Below are 13,235 nucleotides of genomic sequence, written 5' to 3'. Positions count from 1 at the left end.
AAAAACGTACCAATACCTTTAAAGTTAACAACAGACTAGATCTGTGTGTGGGTGGGAGCCGCTCGTCATGTCTGTTATTCCTGATATTTATGTGTCCTTGTCTGAATTGCTTGATTTTGATTGCGAGAAAGTGTCACTGATAGTTGTTGAAATGTCACTCATAATTACACTGAAATTATGAAAACGTCACACATAGCAATCGGAAACCTTCGCATCTACGTATATGGCAAATGAATAATGACAAATTGTTCCTGGGAGAAAAATGTTGCAGAGAAACGAAAATAGGAACAAGAAAACCAGTATTTCTTTCGTGCTCTGTCGCTTTAAAACCAGATGTACAAAGATTTCAGGAAGTAGACCCTGGACTTCAGCAGCAAAGAAACGAAACTTCCGCGCCCTTGTTGATGACGATAGACGAGAAGAAAGAGAAAAGAGAACTGACTGCTACACTCAGTAAGTTTTTCCGTATTCGAAAGAATAGTTACAGATTGGAACATTGCTGGGCGATTGTTTATAACAATACGTAGTGCGAGTTATCTCTTTATCAGTGTCTCTTTCATTCTTTCATGTTAACATTAAAGGCTTTAGCTTGTTTGTGCTTATGGGTAATGCGTCCTCGCTCCGTGTGACACTAAAGTGATGACCTGCGTCGCATGTACGCGCAGCTTTTCAGTCTCGAAAATTGTATACTGAATGGATTCGTCTAAATGTTAACTTAAGCACTGTGTGAAATGCTCCAGGCAGCAGCGGGTGGTGAACTCTGCCGTCTGACAGCCAAAAACCGGGGCCAATGACGAGATGCTTCATGTGTGTAAATGCAGCATCAACCACCACTGGTAACCCGAAAGTGGCCAATGATGCGCCCCATGTCTCAGCAGAGATGGAAAACATGCCTGAGTCGTGCACTGGGTGAGGAAGAGCAGGAGCCCTGTCAACACCGCCTCCGTGTATGACTGAGGAGTGGGAGAAAATCTGAGGGAGGGTGGGCGATTCTGCTCTTGATCCGTGAGCAGGACCCTCAGATAACAAGCATTTGCAATGCAAATAGGTCTCACATTTGTGAGTTAGAGCTATTGACATTGTAAATGGCAATGTTTTTTACCTACACGTTTTATTTTTGGAGTGAATTATGTAGTGTGCAAAATACCCGGGAAAGGTCCTGCACTTCGTAATAAATATATTGAAAAAGACGCAAAGTGTGGATTGTGTCAACAATTACTTGGCACGTACCTCATGGGTGAAGTGTTGCCACACATGCACACCGTGGTGCTTTACTAATGCGAAACTCTTTTATAAAAGTAGTGATAACAGACTAACCAACGCGATAAGGATAGGAGCATGTGAATCAGAATCCCGGCTTCTCTTTCATTTTCTAGACTATTTGACTCACTCTCCTGCGTCTTGGTTATCCCCCAAACACTGGGAGGCAATGAAGTTTGCCAAGGGGGTGGGGGCCAGGCAGGCTTCGGGGGTACATGAAAATGTATTCATTGCCTAGTTGTCAAAGGTCGCCCGGTGCTATTAGTTAAAAGAGTGCAGATCTCATTAGGAAATTAAGAGTACTGTACTCGCATCTATGAGAAAATTGACATTAACTAAACAAAATGCCAGAATGCGTGTCAGTTTTCACAGAGTTTTAGACAGTACTGGTTGCTTAGTTTCATTGCATTCATTTTTGTATTTACTCTTTTACACAGCATCCAAAGTAGGTTACCTAACCCCAAATCCCCGAGTTGTTATATGACCCATAGAAGAGCGTGTTTTACAGTTGAGCAAATGTGTCCAAATGTAATTTTGGTAGTGCCATGGAATCATCAGCTAATGAGGTACTCAATGAGCAGGTATTTAACTACACGTTCAAAACGTATGGTATTGTGGCTGTTGTTTGTTTGTACACAACCACCTCTGAATGTGTTTATTAACACAGAGCTTCATCTACCAGACAGTGCTCACAGAGGGGAGACTAAAGCACAGAACAAAATGTATTCATTTATCCTGAGTGTGAAGGCACCCGGAAGGTTTAAGTGCCCACCCGGAGAGGCTAGAGATCCCAGTGCTTCTACAGACTCTGCCGTGCTCCTCTGCACCAGCAGGGCACAGCTCAGAATTTGCCGCTTCTGCTAAGAATAGGTGAGGGGGATGAGGTTGGGGCATGCGGGAGTTGCCGGCAGATTTCCAGGTTATTGAAAGTGATGATTCTGACGTGAGGTAATGGAGACTGACTTTGTCTGTTTGTCTGCACCAGTCTATTTCTCTTCCATCTACCGGGCTCATTGTCATGTATCCATTCATCTATCTTTGTTAGCGGTGCGGGAGCCAATATATTAAATAACAGGTAGAGCCAGCCGGAGACGAGCCAAGCGTATTCGAGCCAGTGGGCGAGCAGTGAAAATGATCGGCATGTTAATCATACAGTAAACATGATGTAAATGTGCGATAATGCCTCTTCAGAATTCGAAAAAGTGCATTTCTTTAGCGCATCACCTTTGTACACAAGATTATAGCACTGAATTGAGAGGAAGTTATTAAAAGTGCAAATTTTAAGCATGAGTTAAAACACTGCCGCTCCTCCCGCCGAACACCAGTGCCATTTGTGAACTAAGAGGCGTCAGTTGCCTTGCATACCCTGAATGTTGCCTACAGTCTTATTATATTTAGAGAAACATTAAAATCTAGTTAATTAAACACAAGAAGTTTTTGTACAGCACACATCTTGAAGTGGCATATTTCAAGGTGGCAATAATAAAGATGAAAACGGAAGTGCCGCCAGGTGAGAAAACACAAACGTGAGTGGTGGGGGGGGGGGGGTGAGGTTGAGATGTCACAGACTGAGGGATGGGGTGGTGGGGTGGGAAGACAGGGAAGAAAATAATGTTAGGAGTAAAGGGGCCAATAGCCGTGGAAGGATACAAATGATGAACGAGGAGGGACTAACAAGCCTCAAATCAATATGAAGGCAGCATTTAAGACAAAAGCGAATGGGCAGAGAGTGGGCGGAGCTTCCACACTACAGTATATACTGCATGCTTCGCAAAGCGATGGCAGCGCATTCGCGCTGCAATGCTAGGCAAGACCTAAAAAAGGTGCGGAGGTTGTTTAAAAATGGCGGGTGACATAGGGAGTGGACAGCCTGAAAGGCGAGTGAGAGAATTTCTGCGTGACTGTGATTTGGGTAAATAAGAACAGCTTATATCCTTTGGGGACTTGTGTAATGGAGAGCTATTAGTACTATCTGACTGGGAAAGGAATGATGATAATGCAATGTCAGTCACTTTTAGGCCACTCTGACCTGCTGCAGTGTGGCATTACAATGCTGATTTATAGCAACGTGGCCTCAATGATTGAACTAGCACTTGTATTATAATACCACTACTGCATCTGCTAAGCATGTTAGTTACAGCCCAGGCTCTACTATTTCTATAGTAATATTAATGAGAGTAGTAAGTAAGTGAGTATAATCACAACAATAATGATTATCCAATACCTCTTGGGACAGTTCCTGCTGCAGTGCTGAGCCCTTTTTTGATGTTTCGTGGCACTTCACGCTTAAGGCTACACAATATTCAATATCATTAAAGTTATCCAGGCCAAATTTGCATAATATTTCCCCCCCAGAATTTGGGGAGTCCAAAGATACCCATGCTTAATGAATTCCCAGTAAAGCACTGTGTAAGTTGCCAAAATAGGCACAATTTTTGTTACAGAAAATAAAAAAAGGTGCTGCGCAAGAAAGATATTTTCTTTTCTAATAAAGGCATCAACAAAAGGTTTGCTTTGCTACCATCTCTATCTTCCCAGCTTCCAGGAACAAGCAGATTTGTAAAAATAATTCCACTTATTTTACCCCACTTTTGCATTCTTCTAAGGAGCAGTTAATTTTTCCTTTTTTGTGTCATGTCTATTTGTGAGCAGGGGCAGCTCCTCCACTAGGGCGGAGGAGCATCGCCCTACTGCTTTCTCGCAGTGTGAGAAGCAGAAACATAAAATGGTCATAACTTCACGTTATGACCTTTTTATGTTTGTTTGCGGGCAGGAGTGTGGGCGGGGCTGCTCTGCAACCAGGGGAGGAGTGGTGTGCCTGCCCACTACAGAGCATGCAAAGACTGTTTGGTTAGACCCGTGGGGCCGCCCAAACCAGTCATGCGCACTCTGGCCTTCTCCATGCAGCCTGCATGGAGAAGATGCCCTCCCCATAAGCTACCAGCTGGGCGGCGTGCTGACCAATTACAACGCTGCTTGCAGCATTGTGATTGGCCTAGGGGAAGGAGCCTGGCTACCTGCTTGCTGTTCCTGCATGTGATCAGGAGAAGTGAAGACGCGGGACCCGGCCGGCGGAAAGGTAAGTTTACCCCCCCTCCCACCCACGAGCCATGCTGGCCACGACTGCTTGTGAGAGAAACAGGCGTGAATGCCATGGATGATTCAAGAAAGCTATACAGTTATGTCCTTCAGACCCTTCTGATCGTAGAGATCTTAAGTATTCACTGGTTATCCAAAAACACCTGAGACCCAGAGCAACCAATTGAGCAGCAGCTTATAATAAGTGTGTTTTTATAATTGTTTAGTGCCTGTTCCGAAATTCTTTTGGTAAGCAATAATGAATGAAATAATGGTATGAAGGAAACCCATGCATTTGTTTTAAATGTGCCCTGTCTTAGGAATAGAGGTTATTTGTACAGCTTTGAATTTGGGGTTATCTATAGTGTTTGTAATTCAGAGCACACTGGCTTACATTTGGAAGCCAAAATGGAGAGAAATTCATTTGCTCATAAAACCTCTTATAGTATTATGTGTTTCCACACCCCTCCATATAGTAACAGTACCCCACTTGCATTGGTTCTTTAAAATATATTTTTATTAGGTTTTTCTTTTATAATGGTCATAGTACATACACCAATAAGGCAAACATTGCAGTGTCTGAAAAAAACATTCTTATGCATACATAGTACTTGGTTACATAGTTAGCATTGGCGTATCTATCTGATATAGTTATTAGGACTGTATTGTTTTGAAAATGAGGTACAGCGTTAATTTGAGTTTGTAATGTAATTGGGGAGATAAAGAAAATGTTGCACGTTTGCAATTGATACATTGATACATTTTGTGGAAATAGTGGGGTGGGGGTGGTGGTAGGAGACATATGTTATTAAGTTAAAAGCGATAAAACAAAATGCAGAAATGTTATGTGGGCAGGTTGTGTTCTTATTTTTGGCACTGAGAGGTAGGTTTGAATGTAAGTCAGGGTAGGTTGTTGTACAGTGGGGTCGTACTGTGTTTGGAGATTACATGGAGAGGAGATGGAGATAGGAAAAGTGATACGTTCCTTTTATATGTACGCATAGTTTGAATCATGTGATCCTAAGTTGAGATAAATATGAATATGGTTTCTGGTTTGCATTTGAGTATAATGAATAGTTTTTGTAGTTTCTGACTAGAGAATAATAAAAAGGTAGATATACTAAAATATATGGTAGTAAAAATATGAATTATTGTCTGTTCTTATGGAATAGAAGTAGTTGGGGAGTGCTTCTTTAGAAGAGATGTTTTATAAATGTGTGAGAGATAAAAAAAATGTAAATGTGTGGTATATTTTCTGTATGAGTTTGTTGACATTAGAGAACTACATGTGTTTATAAGTGATTCTATTTGTCAGGCTGGATTACTGTGGCAGATATATGTAGGTGTTAAAGTGGTTCGTGTTTTACTGATGGTGAGCTTCACTATCCCTTTTGAGACATTTGTCAATTTATTCATTCCATTTAATATCTTTAATATAGATACAGTAAAGGGACGTTATATCAAAAGTTTGGGAATTAGAACTTTGTTTATTCTCCCCATGCCCTTCTATACACTCTACAGACTGTTTAAACGACTTTCGTAACATATAGATGTCTAGCTATTAAAGGTGGTGTAGTTCGACTGGGCCCATTTATAAACTGTGCTATGGGATGGTTTATGTTTTACCCGCCAATTTGCATGTTTGAATACTTTTTGCATGTTTGAATACTTTTTGCTGATCAGTGTTCCGGCAGATACCTGTTAAAATTAACGTCATATATGGGTATAGTGGCACTATTGGGAATAGTGGGGGTTTCTGTTTGATTTTGTACGGTTAAGCAAGGGCGGGGGTGGGTGTGGGGTAGGTGGTTATGTTGCTGATTGAAACACAGAATATAGTAAAGTGCAGATGTCGAGCTACTAAAGGTGATCTAGTACCACTGGGAGCACTAATAAAGCACTCTATGGCATGGGGTATGTTTTAGTGGCAAATGTGCATGTTTTAATACGTTTTGCTGATTAGCCTTTCGGGAGACATCTGTTGAAATTAAGCCTCTGTTTGGCTATAGTGGCGCTTCTACGTTTGCTGGGGATCTTTCTTTTATTGCGTAAAGTTAAGCAAGGGCGGGTGTTGAGGTGGTGTAGTGGTACTGTGACTATTTATAAACCGTCTTATGGTATGGTGTATGTTTGAGTTGCAAAATTGCAGGTTTTAATAGGTTTTGCTGATAAGCGTCCCGGCAGACACCTATTGACATTAAGTCTATGTATGGCTATAGTGGCGGTAACGGGATTGCTGGGGCTCGTTGTTTGATTTAGTAAGGTTAAGCAAGGGATGGGTGGGGGTGGGGGAGGTGCCTATGTTGCTGATTATAAGACGGATATTTGTAACGTGGGCATGTGTAGTTACTGAAGGTATTTTAGTTTCACTGGGCCCATTTATAAACAGTGCTATGGGATGGTTTGTTTTACCCGCCAATTTGCATGTTTGAATAGTTTTTGCTGATAAGTGTTCCGGTAGACACATATTAAAATTAAGCCTGTGTGTCGGTATAGTGGCGCTACTAGGAATAGGGGTTTCTGTTTGATTTCATACTGTTAATCAAGGGCGGGGTGGGTGTGGGGGAGGTAGTTATGTTGCTGTTTGAAATACAGAATATAGTAACGTGTAGATGTGGAGCTACTAAAAGTGATGTAGTACCACTGGGAGCACTTATAAAGTGCCTTATGGCATGGTATATGTTTTACCCGCAAAGTTGCATGTTTTAATACGTTTTGCTGATGAGCGTTTCGGGAGACATCTGTTGAAATTATGCCTCTGTTTGGCTATAGTGGCGCTTCTACGTTTGCTTGGGCTCTTTCTTTTATTGCGTAAAGTGAAGCAAGGGCGGGTGTTGAGGTGGTGTAGTGGTACTGTGACTATTTATAAACAGTCTTATGGTATGGTGTATGTTTGAGTTGCAAAATTGTAAGTTTTAATTGCTTTTGCTGATGAGCGTTCCAGCAGACACTTGTTGACATTAAGTCTATCTATGGCTATAGTGGCGGTAACGGGAGTGCAGGGGCTCGTTGTTTGATTTCGTTAGGTTAAGCATGGGTATGGGTGGGGGTGGGGGATGTGCGCATGTTGCTGATTATAAGATGGACATTTGTAACATGAGCATGTGTAGTTAGTGAAGGTAATGTAGTTTGAGTGGGCCTATTTATTAACCATGCTATGGTATTGTTTATGTTTTTCCCATAAATTTGCATATTTGAATACTTGTTGTTGATAAGTGTTCCGGCACACACCTGTTAACATTAAGCCTGTGTATAGGTATAGTGGCGCTACTAGGAATGGTGGGGGTTTCTGTTTGATTTCGTATGGTTAATGAAGGGCGGGGGAGGGTGTAGGGGAGGGGGGTATGTTTCTGATTAAAAGACAGAATTTAGTAACATGCAGATATCGAGCTACTGAAGGTGATGTAGTACCACTGGGAGCACTTATAAAGTACCCTATGACATGGTATATGTTTTACCCGCAAATTTGTATATTTTAATACTCTTTGCTCATGAGCGTTCCGGTAGACGGTTGTTGAAATTAAGTCCTTGTATTGGTATAGTGTGTTTACTTGGTTTGGTGTGGCTCTTTCTTTAATTTTGTAAAGTTAAGTAAGGATGGGGAAGAGGGTGGTGCAGTGGCAGTGTGCCCATTTATGAATCGCTTTATGGTATGGTATATGTTTTTTCTGCAAATTCCCATGTTTTAATATGTTTTGGTGATGAGTGTTCCAGCAGACAGGTACAGAAATTACACAACATTTCTGTGGATAAGACATCTTTGTGCTGATAGGCACTCTTGTACTGTGGTAGAAGGCTGATAGCGTTGATGGAAAATTATGAAACTTGGTGCCATTGTAGATTTTAATGGAAGGTTACATTGTTTGTATGTTACTATGGTGTAGTTAGGGTTCTAAGTGGGAGAAAAAAGTGGGGGTGCTCTAAAAGGGGGGGCAAAGCTCTTAAAGGGGTGTGGGCTATGGAAGTTGGGGCGTGGTCTAAATCAAGATATGTATCATTGTGTGCTTTAGAAAATCCTCTCCAATTATCGTAGGTTCGGAAAAAAACAGTGTTTAAAGGATTTCCATTTCTTCTACAACGTGGGTAACCTAGCGTGATTTCTCCAGTTCTCAGTAGTGAGCAAAATAAGCATGCGTACATCGATGTGCATGCTGTCACTGCAGTGTAATAAAAAAGAAAATTGACTATCTTTGAGAGGGCCGGAAATAGAGCCTGGTAGAGAGTCGTTTGTAGGCTGCCTGAAAATAAGTGCCGGTCCGCAGACCCGGTCCAATTAAGGTGCAGTATCCATGCATCCTAAGCACTGCGCCATTCAACCATCTTTTAATTGATGGATATATTCCTACATACACATGTACATAAATCTGTTTGTCCGCTTATCTTAAGCATCTATGAGCGCACTCGCCTATAGTAAGCACTGTGCCATTCATGCAGCGATACGCCTATATATGCAGATATATTTGTCCCAGAATCAATCCTAAGCATTTATCAGCCCACCCGTCTATCGTAAGTACTGTCTTTGCATTCATTCATCCTTCCATCCATCCATACATTGATACATTGATCTATGTATCTATCCATTGATGCATCTGGCCATGCATCCACTCGCCCTTTATTCAACTATGCGTTCTTATTTCCATGCATAGTCCGCCCCCGATCTTAAATACGACGTATTATACTCATCCAGCTACCCTCTTAAGGTGTTGAAAAGGCTTGCAAAAAGCATTGACAGGCAGATTTTTTAATAAAGAATAACAAAGCTTTGAGGTACTCTTCGTAGAGCATACTTCAACACCCTTCTCTGGTGGTGTTTTAAACAAAGGTACATCTAGTGAAAGAAATGTAAAGGAGCTTTTAAGTGTAATACGTTAATTTAGAAACATAACATTTTGTCGAGTTGTTTATACGTACACTGGTTTAAAGTGGCCGTGACTGACAGATACTGAATACCTGTACTTCTTATATTTGAGAAAGTATACCAGAGAGCTAATTTGGGGTGGTGAGAACCGTGAGTTCTATATTTCTATGTGAAGTACTGTATAGGAATATAAATGTAATTGGATAGCTTTTATGTTCATATTAAAGAGGGGGTGTGAGAACTTTGAGCCAGGCAAAGTGTTTTCGTAGCACTAAAACAAGACCGTGTATAAGGTGAGAGCAGGTTTGTGCTGGAGTTGCATTGTTGTGGTCGTTTGCAGAGGCGCAACCAGAGGGAAATTTTGGGGGAGCCTAATTCTTTCAGCAATATTGGGCATGTAGGGGTTGTAAAAAGGGGTGAAAAATAACAGTCTCCTTTACAAAAAAATGATGTTTTGAAGACCGGTGAAGTACTCGGATGCAGCTCTGTGTGTGCACCCGGGAAGCTGTGTCAGAGAGTCCGGGGCAATGGGCATTGTGCGCCTGGTGGTCTGTCTGCTAATCACCCCACGATGATGTTGCTGGTGCATTGCAAAAATAGAAGAGAAATACTGAGAGAAAATGGCTCTCTTTAAAGGATTTCCCTTTTCCTACAATGCGAGTCACTAGACATGATGTCTGCACTTCTAAGTAGTGAGCAATGTGCATGCTCTCACAGTGTCACTGCAGTGCAAGAAAGAAAAAAAAACTGATTACTTTTGTGAGGTCAGAAAGTAGAGCCCTATAGAGACCCGTTTCGAGGCTCCCAAAAATAAAGTGCTGGTGGTCACATCCCCACAGACACCCCCTCCAGTTAAAGCCCTGGGTGCAGTGTCATGTTTTCGAAGTTGTTGATAAAATTGTTAGGTAATAATGGAAATTTTGTGCTGTTTGGTTGATAATATCATTCTAAGTACATAGATTAACATTTTTAAAAACACTATTTATAAAGTTGTGTGCGGTGGGTTGCAGAAAAAGTGTTGTGGGGCGCGGCAGAGAGGTGAAAAGTATGAGGTAGTGCAGTTATATATAAATTGTAAAGGAGTATGTAAATAACTAGATAAATACTTGCTGTATGTTCTATGGCACTACTTGTCATCCTAGTGCTCATCTGTCGTGCTCCATAACGTTGCAGCACTGGGTTTGGAAGTTGTTAGTGGAAGTTTTGCAATTGTATGTTATTATTTTAACATAGTGAAGAAATGTGAAAAATAATTGAATCTATTTTTTGTTTTACAGAAAATTATTTTGTTTGGATTGAAATTTGGAAATGCCTAGAAGAAGGGGAAAAAAAGAAAAGAGAATAAAAATATATATTTGACGAAAAGGAAAGATTTTGAAGTAGGAAAAATGCGAGTAGGAGAGAAACTGTTTGATCGAATAAAAGCAAAAGACAATTTTTGAAAAAAATATTACGAACATTTAATGAGAAAAACATCACACAAAGCAAAAAGAAGAATTTTTCAAGTAAGGTGAAGCAGAGTTCAATATCAAATACGAGGAAAAGGAACGATGATAAACAAATAGTATCTGGCACTCGGAGACAAAAACAATTTCAAGAAATTCGTCCGAGACTTTTTCAATCTAGAGTGATTCAGAATGTATTGAAAACTAGGGGTGGGCAGAATTTGCGTAGTCGCGCTACGCAAATCTCTGCGAAATGGATAAAATCTCCGCGAACATGCAGAAATTCCGCGAACACACTGAATTGCTTGATCGCGATGCTTTTATCCTGTTCGCGACGCTGTTTGCGTGCTCGGGGGGAAATATCTCGCAAACACGCATTTTGAGATCGCGAACAAGCAAAAAATTCTGCGAAACCGCGGAAAGCAGAATTTTGGGTAATTCCGCGTTCTCCACGGAACGCGAAATTACCCAAATTCCGCAAATTCCACGAGCGGAACGGAATTTGCCGCCCAAGCCTATTGAAAACATGCTGCAAATATAAAAGAAGAATGTTCCAATTCAAAGAGAAGCAGCGTATTGAAAGTATAGTGGATACTGCTTTCAATTTGAAACAGAAGTTGTTCATTTTGATTTTAAAGAGATTGAAAGTATTGGATAAAATATTCAAAGTATTGAAAGACAAAAGTAGAAAAAAAAGACTTGTGAACAGAACCAACTTTTGTAAAATCTTTAGTGGACATTGGAAACATACTTCTAGTACTGAGCCTTTTTTTAATGAGGAAAGTTACTTCCAGGAAAATAGTTTATCATTTGCAGTTGATACTGGAGGTCGTTGCTACGAAGTTCAGGATGGTGTTCCTCTTCCAAAGGAGGAAATGGTTGGTAAAAGTGCAGAAGAGTTAATAACTGAAGAAGTACAAGGGAAACGTCCATGAGCTCCTGTGTATAAGTGGAGTTGTAGTAGCATTTGTAGTATTCGACAGGAATCCATTGAAAAAACGCGAAATTTGCTACGAGAATATACTCCGAAAAGTATAAAACAGTAGATTACGTTGTTACAAGGACTAGATCCATGTAATGTAAGAAAATATACTGAGAAGTATTTGCATTCTCTGGCTTGTCTTTCAAGAAAAGTTTGTAAAAGTGTTTTTCATCATTTGAGGATGTTAGCAGTACACCATTCAGAAATGTGGAACTTTGTAAATAAACTGTACTATGTAAAAGGTCCTGCATTAAGTTTAAGTGAACTGAATGGAAGTCTTTTATGTGGTCCTTTATCAGATGTTCAAAAAAAGTGTGATGATATTGAAATGCGATATTTTGGTTCAGAAGAGCAGTTCATAGAAAGTAAAAGTTTGATGTTGGAGGAGATGAGAAAGTGATTAGCACTGATCCGTTTGAAGCAGCAATTGAAAAGTTCAATGTAGTGTGCTCTGAAATACCAAACTATGTTTTTGTTTGTTGTCGATGTACTCATTATAAAAGTCAAAGTAGGAATGTTGATTTGTATTTGAAAAATGAAAAGGAGAACAATGGTAAGTGGGTAGAATTTGCAACTTACTTGTTTGTTGAAGGTCGATTTAAGTTAGGTAGTGATCAACGTAAATGTAAATATTGTTACAACAAATTAGAAGAGAACAAAATGCCTGCTAGAGCTGTGCATAATAAGTTGGAGTTAGTAGCTATTCTGCAGGAGCTGGCCAAATTTAATACATATGAGTCGGTTCTAATTCAATCTGTTCATCCTTTTCAAACTATAATTCGGATGGAGCCTAAAACAGGTAAACTGCCACCAACAGACTTGAAAAGAGGGCTGAAAGGAAGAGTGGTGTATTTACTAGGGGTGGGCGGAATTTGCGAAAGCGACTTTCGCAAATTATCGCGAAAATGTTTAAAATCTCCGCAAACACGCGGAAATATCGCGAAGATGCGGAAGTTTTTTTCCCGCCCGTTCGCGGTGTTTTCTGCGTGTTCGCGGCTCGCCAACTTACACATGCGGTTGCTTGCGGGCGCGGCCTTCTTGTTTTCACTCTTCTCGCGGTGCATGATCGTGCGAAGAAAGACGTGATCGCGCGACGCATGACGTCACTGCGGGCGCGAACTGTCGCGAGACAGCGCAAATGGCTAAAACAATACAACATCTCATGGAGAACGCGACCGGATCAAGAAAACTTGTCGGCGAACGCAGGGATTCAGGTAAGGCGATCGCGCGAGAATGTATTATTTTACAGCGCGAGCAAGAAACAAATTATCGCCAAGCTGCGGAAACCGGAAATTTTGACATTTTCGCGCTCTCCGCGGAACGCGAAAATGTCAAATTATCGCAATTTCCGCGAACGGAACGAAATTTTCGCCCAGGCCTTTTATTTACCTTTTGGATTTTAAGAAAAACATTGAAACTATTGCTGGAGAGAAAGAGAAAGATGAGGCAGTAGTTATTTTAGTAAATGGTGTACCTACAAAGAGTCGGAAAATATGGTAAGAATTTGTGGATGTTTATAAAGTTGAAAAGGCTACCTTATATCTTATAGAGAACAATATTTATTACAAAAATATAAATGTGGATTAACAGGTAATACGTTTAGAAGATGATT

General features: G+C 40.7%; 1 protein-coding gene across 1 annotated transcript in view; it reads left to right on the top strand.

Annotated features, from left to right (window-relative positions):
* Nucleotides 1-369: 369 nt before the first annotated feature.
* The window catches only part of SAMD9L (sterile alpha motif domain containing 9 like), a 79,876-nt gene continuing 67,010 nt past the window's right edge, over nt 370-13,235 (top strand). The window contains exon 1 of the mRNA XM_085630812.1: nt 370-453. The gene's annotated coding sequence lies outside the window, so the exon portion shown is untranslated. The remainder of the gene's footprint in view (nt 454-13,235) is intronic.

Source organism: Triturus cristatus, chromosome 10 (assembly GCF_964204655.1).
Source record: "Triturus cristatus chromosome 10, aTriCri1.1, whole genome shotgun sequence".
NCBI lineage: Eukaryota > Metazoa > Chordata > Amphibia > Caudata > Salamandridae > Triturus > Triturus cristatus.
The sequence above is the reverse complement of the archived record's forward strand: the minus strand, read 5'-3'. Positions and strand labels throughout refer to the sequence as shown.